At 57.7% G+C, this 7,347-nt stretch overlaps 1 long non-coding RNA gene across 1 annotated transcript; it reads right to left on the reverse strand.

Moving 5' to 3' along the window:
* Positions 1 to 1,172: 1,172 nt before the first annotated feature.
* LOC148217992 (uncharacterized) lies at positions 1,173 to 2,481 on the reverse strand. The gene is made up of 4 exons (XR_015800611.1): positions 2,392 to 2,481; positions 1,785 to 1,820; positions 1,622 to 1,660; positions 1,173 to 1,226 (listed from the first exon to the last, which is right to left on the reverse strand). It is a non-coding gene; the product is annotated as an uncharacterized LOC148217992 (long non-coding RNA).
* Positions 2,482 to 7,347: the final 4,866 nt, after the last annotated feature.

Raw genomic sequence — 7,347 nt, forward strand, 5'->3', positions numbered from 1 at the left:
CTGTATTTTCTTGTGGGTCAGTGTCTGTCAGCAGAGAAAGTCTAAAACTCTTGGTGTCCAGGGTTCCAACAGTTATGATCAAGAAAACAACTGGAATTATTTTCTCTCTGGGTTTTACTCTCTCTCTGGGTTTAAGCCTCCACCACTCCCTGCAGGTCTGCTTTCCATAATCTGCTCCTCGGGAGTTGGGATGTGACAAATGAGCAGTGGAAAGAGGGAGGATAATGGGTAATGGACCATTCCTACTGCAAACTCTGCTTTAGTAGCCTCAGAATTTCCAGTGTTTAGAAATTAACTGACCAAATCCCATGTTTCTCACTTTTGCCCTGGCAGAAATCCTTCCTTTGGCCTTGTTTAGGAACTCACCCTCAGAAACACCTCATTGCAGACGCTTTTCTGTTGGTTTTGATAAGAGATGACAAGAAAATCAGCACGAGGGGGAGGGATGAGGGAGAGGGAAGAAACAATTCCTTCCTTGTGTCTTCCTTGTGGAAAGTCTCCTCTAGAGGTTGTGCTGCAGCTGGAGACTTGGCCAGAGGGAAGTGATTGAGCTGAGGCAGCAGAGGCATCTCCTCCCTGGTTTGTAGCCCTGGGGCTGGGAGGGGACACAGGTGCCCCCCTTGCACCCCACAACCCCCTGGAATGGGGGATTCTCCCTGCCTCTGCCAGGTGCTCCTTATCCATGCCTGGCCTGGGTGCTCCTGGTCTGAGCTCCCTCCCATGGTCATTCCTGATGGTGGGGAGTGGGAGGGAGGAGTTCAGTGCCAATCTGGGAGGTGCCAGCAGGGTCAGAGATGTGGGGAGGTGACAGTGACAGAGTGACAGGATGTGCAGATGGACACAGGGACAAGACAACACCTCTGGGGGAAACCTCTTGGAGATTTGGGCGGTTTTTGTTTGTAAAATACACACGGACACAGAGCAAAGCTTTGCTCAAAGGGTTTATTGATTATTCAGGGGGAAATGGCCCTGGGCTCAAAGGGTTCAGGGGGTTCCTCCAGGGATGATCATCTCCTCATGCCACCAGAGGGGATCAGGACACCGGTGTCCCCACAGCTTGCAATCCTAAAAATCAAAACCCAGAAGGTGACCTCTGGTGCCCACTGGGAAATGAGAGGGGCCCTGTCCCCACCCCTCTCCCTGCAGGCACGGCTCACCTAGACACCCAGAGAGGCAGCCAGGCGCTTCTGCCGCAGAACAGCCTCCAGCTTCTCAACAAGAGGGGGCTGGGGACAAACACAGCATTAGAGACACACTGGGGGCACTGGGCTGCACTGGGAGGTGGGGGAAAGAACAGGGGTCATTGGGGAAGGGGCCTGTGGGGCGAAATGGGGGGCAGGAGTTGCTGTGCTCCTGGCCAGAAGCCCTGGGGTCCTGCCAAGAGGCACAGCTGGGGCAGGGGCTGCGTCCTGGGTCACCCAGGGGGGTGCTGGGGGAACAGGGATGGGAATGCAATGGGGGCCTGGGAAAGGGGTGCTCTGGGGAGGATCTGTGGAGCAGGGGAGTTGTCTGGGGTGTCAGTAGGGGTGCACTGGGCTGTGCTGGGACAAACTGGGATGGTCTGGGGTGTGGTGGCCATGCAAGGGGAGGGTCTGACACTGCCAGAACTCGTGGTACCCACCAGAGGCGTCTCCAGGACCACGACATCTTCTACATGAATCTGCAGAGAGACCAGGAGACCTCGCTGGGAACTGGGATGGACCCGGTGCCAGCAAAGGATGGGAGGACATAACTGCCCCCAAATTCCCAGAGGGAATGCCCTCCAATCCCAGCACCCCACTCACCTCCGGCAGATCATCTTGGGTTCCTTCCAGGAGCGCCTGGGAAACAAGAACAAAACTTTAACCTGGATTAGATCCAGTGGGGCTGTGGGGGGACAGGGAGCAGGGTGGAGGTGATGGGGTGGGAATTCAGGGCCTCCAAGGAGATCTGTTTGAGGTGGAGGGAGAGCCAAAGACACTGAACTGGGGTCAATGGAGGGCCCAAGGGACTGGGCTGGGTCTGGGGAAGGGGCTCGGTGTGAGGTACAGGGGAGGAGAAAGGAATTGCAGGGTAGGGACATGGGAATGCAAGGGAGGGGCTGGGTGGGGACAGAAGAACGAGGATGGGTGGGGACAAAAGCGACAGGACCGACAGAGGATTTGGGAAGGGGGGAGGGAGTCAGGGAATTCTTGAAGGGGACCCCGCTGCAGTAGCCAGGGAGAAAAAGAAATTATTGCGGGGGGGGCACATGGAAGAAAAGGCTTCGGGAATGGTCAATGGGAGGCGTTTGAGGACCCTGGAGAGGACACAGAGGAGGGAGCAGGGACGGAATTCCTCAAGGAACCCAAAGGGTGGGATGGGAGGGGACAAAGGGCAGGGTGTGGGGACAGCGTTTGGCTGGTGCCTCACCTTGGCCTGTGCCGGGGGGCACAGCAGGATGGAGAAGAGCAGGGCCACGCTGAGCACAGCCACCTTCATCTTCCTCTCGCACTGGGCAGCGCTGGCTGAGGCTGCAGCAGGGCAGGAGCACCTTTATCCCTGCCGGGACTCCTCCCTGCGCCCTCCCTGACAGCCCCCAGGCCAAAGCCCGGCTTGGCACAGCCCCCAGCCCTGGCCACAAGCCCAGCCCTGGCACAGAGTCCATCCCGGCTGTGGCACGGATCCAGCCCCGCTCCCCGCATCCCTGCAGCTTCCTGCACGGGGCAGCTGCCCCTGGAGGGGACCGGGCACCCGGGGGGCCGAGGGGGGCAGGCAGGGATCCAAAGGCAGCTGGGGATCCTGTGGGGACACCCCCACTCCAACACAATCCATCCTCCAACAGCCCCCAGCCCCACATCCCCCATCTCCCGGTACCCCTCCTCTCCAAGGGTTTTTCCTTCCAGACACCCCAGAGCTGACCCCAGCCACTCACCCTGTGGGTCTGAGCAGAATCGTCACTGTTCATCCTCCTGCCCCACGGGGAAACAGGAGATGGACTGACCCCCTCTTCTGGGGACAACGAGACTCCGGAATATTGGAAAATTGGGATATGATAGGACAGAGGTGTCATGAACCTGGGAAATAGCCAGGTGATTTGGATCTCCAGGCACTGGAGACACTGGAGAGAACTGGGAAATGATCACCTCAAGACAAGGCTGAAGCTTGAGGAATTGCTCAGGTGTGGCACTTCCCACATCCACACCACCCCATTATTTCCCTTTCCCTGCATGACCCAAACTGGTCCCATCTTCAGCCCCAGGGTGGAGGCCAGGTGGGAATATCCCCTGCCCTGGGGAAGATCCTCATCCTGTCACACCTGCAGCCAATAAACCCTCCCAGAGCTCCTTGGTCCTGCTCTGCACAGCTGCCACACATGGGGGGTGCCAGCGACCCCATCCCCAACAAAGCTCCCACTCCAGCTCTGTCCCTGCCTGGGACTTGCCCACAGCTCCCCAAGGCCCTTGTCCCCACACAGGGTCTCTGCAATGCCCTGGCCTTTGCCCAGGCCAGCACTGGCCCTGAGCAGGATGTGCCCATCCCAAGGAATATGGGGAAGTTGGCACTTCTCCTAGAGCAGCCATTGGGATCTAATTGGACAAACAGAGGTGCCCAGTCAGGGGAGGGATGTTGGTCCTGTCAGAATCTCTGATAAGCCCTGTTTACCCAGGACCTGAAGCACCAGGAAGACATTCAGACATCTTGGGCATCCAAGAAGTGAAAATCCCCTGAGAAGTGGTTCCTGAGAGCTGTCCCTGGCTGTGATTCCTGTTTGACATTCCAGGACATTAGTGAAGGTTTGTTGGTTCCTAGGAGGTGCCTTGGAGTCCTGAAAGGTCACAATGGGGTCTCCCCACAGCCTTTTCTTCTCCAGGCTGAACAGCCCCAGCTCTCTCTGCCTCTCTCTGTCACAGAGGTGCTCCAGCCCTCAGAGTGTCTTGGTGTCCTCCTCTGGAACAGCTCCATGAGTTCTGAGTCTTTCCTGTGCTGAGAATCCTCTTGCAAATTGTTTATACAGAAGACACCATTGATAGGAGAGAGGAAACTCCTTTGTCCTGAAAGGCTGCCACAAGTGTAGGGACAAACTGTAGGGACAGTTTCTGGAGGGCTGAGACACAGCCCCCAGAGAGGAAGGGACATTCCCACGGGGTTCCCTGGAAATGGGGGATCACTCCACCCGCACTGGGAACCTCCGTGTGTGTCCAGCTCATTGTCCCCAGGCTGTTGGCACATGGTCAGTGGCCGTCCAATGCCATCCCTCTGACTGGCACTGATCTCCAATGCAGCATGGAACTCTCCTTGCCAAAGTTCCCAAATTAGGACCCTGCAGACACTTCCTGAATTCCTCTCCAAGGTGATTAGTAACTTTGGTGATTAGGAATAGTGGTCAGCACACCAATGACGTCACAGCACTTGTCCATCTGGTCAAGAATCCCCCACAGGGACACACTGCTCCCTCATCCATGGGGCATAAAGCAACAAAACTCCAGAGGAAAATCTTCCCCCGTGGGCATTGTGGCTCCTTGGGCAAGTTCCAGAGCAAACAGTCAAGGCAGTGGCCTGAAATGTTTTCCCAGCTGGCCCACAACACATCTCTGATGGAGCCACAGGACAGAGAAAGGAGAATGCCCTGGAATGTCAAACTGGACTCATATCCATGGATAGCCCTCAAGAACCACTTCTCAGGGGATTTTTCACTTCTTGGATGCCCAAGATGTCTGAATGTCTTCCTGGTGCCTCAGGCCCTGGGTAAACAGGGCTTATCAGAGATTCTGACAGGACCAACATCCCTCCCCTGACTGGGCTCCTCTGTTTGCCCAATTAGCTCCCAGTGGCTGCCTGGGGACAAACACCCACTCCCCATATCCCTGGGGATGGGCACATCCTGCTCTGGCCTTGGATCAGGGCATTGCAGAGACCCTGTGTGGGGACAAGGACCTTGGGGAGCTGCAGCCAAGTCCCAGTGAGGGACAGAGCTGAAATGGGAGCCTGGTTGGGGATGGGGTCCCTGGCACTCCCCGTGTGTGGCAGTGGTGCAGAGCAGGACCCAGGTGCTCTGGGTGGGACAGGCTCAGCCCCAGGGCAGGGGACATTCCTGTCTGGACTCTGCTCTGGGGCTGGAAATGGGACTGGTTTGGGGCATGCAGGAAAAGGGAAATGGAGTGGTCTGGTTGTGGGAACAAGCACACCTGAGGCATTGCCCAAGCCTCAGCCTTGTCTTGAGGTGATCAGCATTGCCCAGTGTTCCCAGGGTCTCCAGTGACTGCAGATCCCAATCACCCGCCAACCCTTGACTTCAAGTTTTCCCACATTCCTGTTTTCCCTGATTCCTGATGTCCCAGGAAGAGGAGTTATTGCCCAATGCTGTTTCCTCAAAGTGCCAGAGTGGGAATAGGGGCAATTCTGCTCGGCTCCAAGAGGTTTTGGGATGGGGTCAGCTCTGGGCTGTCCCACGGGGAAAGCTCTGGGAGAAAACAGGCAGCGGGGGAATCACAGCCATGGGCAGGCTCAGGAACCACTTCTCAGGGGATTTTCACTTCTTGGATGCCCAAGATGTCTGAATGTCTTCCTGGTGCTTCAGGTCCTGGGTAAACAGGGCTTATCAGAGATTCTGACAGGACCAACATCCCTCCCCTGACTGGGCACCTCTGTTTGTCCAATTAGATCCCAATGGCTGCTCTAGGAGAAGTGCCAACTTCCCCATATTCCTTGGGATGGGCACATCCTGCTCAGGGCCAGTGCTGGCCTGGGCACAAGGCCAGGGCATTGCAGAGACCCTGTGTGGGGACAAGGGCCTTGGGGAGCTGTGGGCAAGTCCCAGGCAGGGACAGAGCTGGAGTGGGAGCTTTGTTGAGGATGGGGTCGCTGGCACCCCCCATGAGTGGCAGCTGTGCAGAGCAGGACCAAGGAGCTCTGGGAGGGTTTATTGGCTGCAGGTGTGACAGGATGAGGATCAGCCCCAGGGCAGGGGATATTCCAACCTGGACTCCACCCTGGGGCTGAAGATGGGACCAGTTTGGGTCATGCAGGGAATGGGAAATAATGGGGTGGTGTGGATGTGGGAAGTGCCACACCTGAGCAATTCCCCAAGCTTCAGCCTTGTCTTGAGGTGATCATCATTTCCCAGTTCTCTCCAGTGTCTCCAGTGCCTGGAGATCCAAATCACCTGGCTATTTCCCAGGTTCATGACACCTCTGTCCTATCATATCCCAATTTTCTGAGGTTCTGGAGTCTCGTTGTCCCAAGAAGAGGGGGTCAGTCCATCTCCTGTTTCCCCGTGGGGCAGGAGGATGAACAGTTACGATTCTGCTCGGACCCACTGGGTGAGTGGCTGGGGTCAGCTCTGGGGTGTCTGGAAGGAAAAACCCTTGGAGAGGAGGGGTACCAGGAGATGGGGAGTGTGGGGCTGGGGGCTGTTGGAGGATGGATTGTGTTGGAGTGGGGGTGTCCCCACAGGGTCCCCAGCTGCCTTTGGATCCCTGCCTGCCCCCCTCGGCCCCCCGGGTGCCCGGTCCCCTCCAGGGGCAGCTGCCCCGTGCAGGAAGCTGCAGGGATGCGGGGAGCGGGGCTGGATCCGTGCCACAGCCGGGATGGACTCTGTGCCAGGGCTGGGCTTGTGGCCAGGGCTGGGGGCTGTGCCAAGCCGGGCTTTGGCCTGGGGGCTGTCAGGGAGGGCGCAGGGAGGAGTCCCGGCAGGGATAAAGGTGCTCCTGCCCTGCTGCAGCCTCAGCCAGCGCTGCCCAGTGCGAGAGGAAGATGAAGGTGGCTGTGCTCAGCGTGGCCCTGCTCTTCTCCATCCTGCTGTGCCCCCCGGCACAGGCCAAGGTGAGGCACCAGCCAAACGCTGTCCCCACACCCTGCCCTTTGTCCCCTCCCATCCCACCCTTTGGGTTCCTTGAGGAATTCCAGTCCCTGCTCCCTCCTCTGTGTCCTCTCCAGGGTCCTCAAACGCCTCCCATTGACCATTCCCGAACTCCTTCCTTCCATGTCCCCTCCCGTGAATCCTTTACGTTCTTCCTGGCCACTGCAGCGGGGTCCCCTTCAAGAATTCCCTGAGTCATGCCCCCCCTTCCCAAATCCTCACTCGGTCCTGTCGCTTTTGTCCTGACCCATCCTCGTTCTTCTGTCCCCACCCAGCCCCTCCCTTGCATTCCCATGTCCCTACCCTGCAATTCCTTTCTCCTCCCCTGTACCTCACACCGAGCCCCTTCCCCAGACCCAGCCCAGTCCCTTGGGCCCTCCATTGACCCCAGTTCAGTGTCTTTGGCTCTCCCTCCACCTCAAACAGATCTCCTTGGAGGCCCTGAATTCCCACCCCATCACCTCCATCCTGCTCCCTGTCCCCCCACAGCCCCACTGGATCTAATCCAGGTTAAAGTTTTGTTCTTG

This window comes from Sturnus vulgaris, unplaced genomic scaffold, assembly GCF_052056855.1.
Source record: "Sturnus vulgaris isolate bStuVul1 unplaced genomic scaffold, bStuVul1.hap1 Scaffold_195, whole genome shotgun sequence".
Lineage (NCBI taxonomy): Eukaryota > Metazoa > Chordata > Aves > Passeriformes > Sturnidae > Sturnus > Sturnus vulgaris.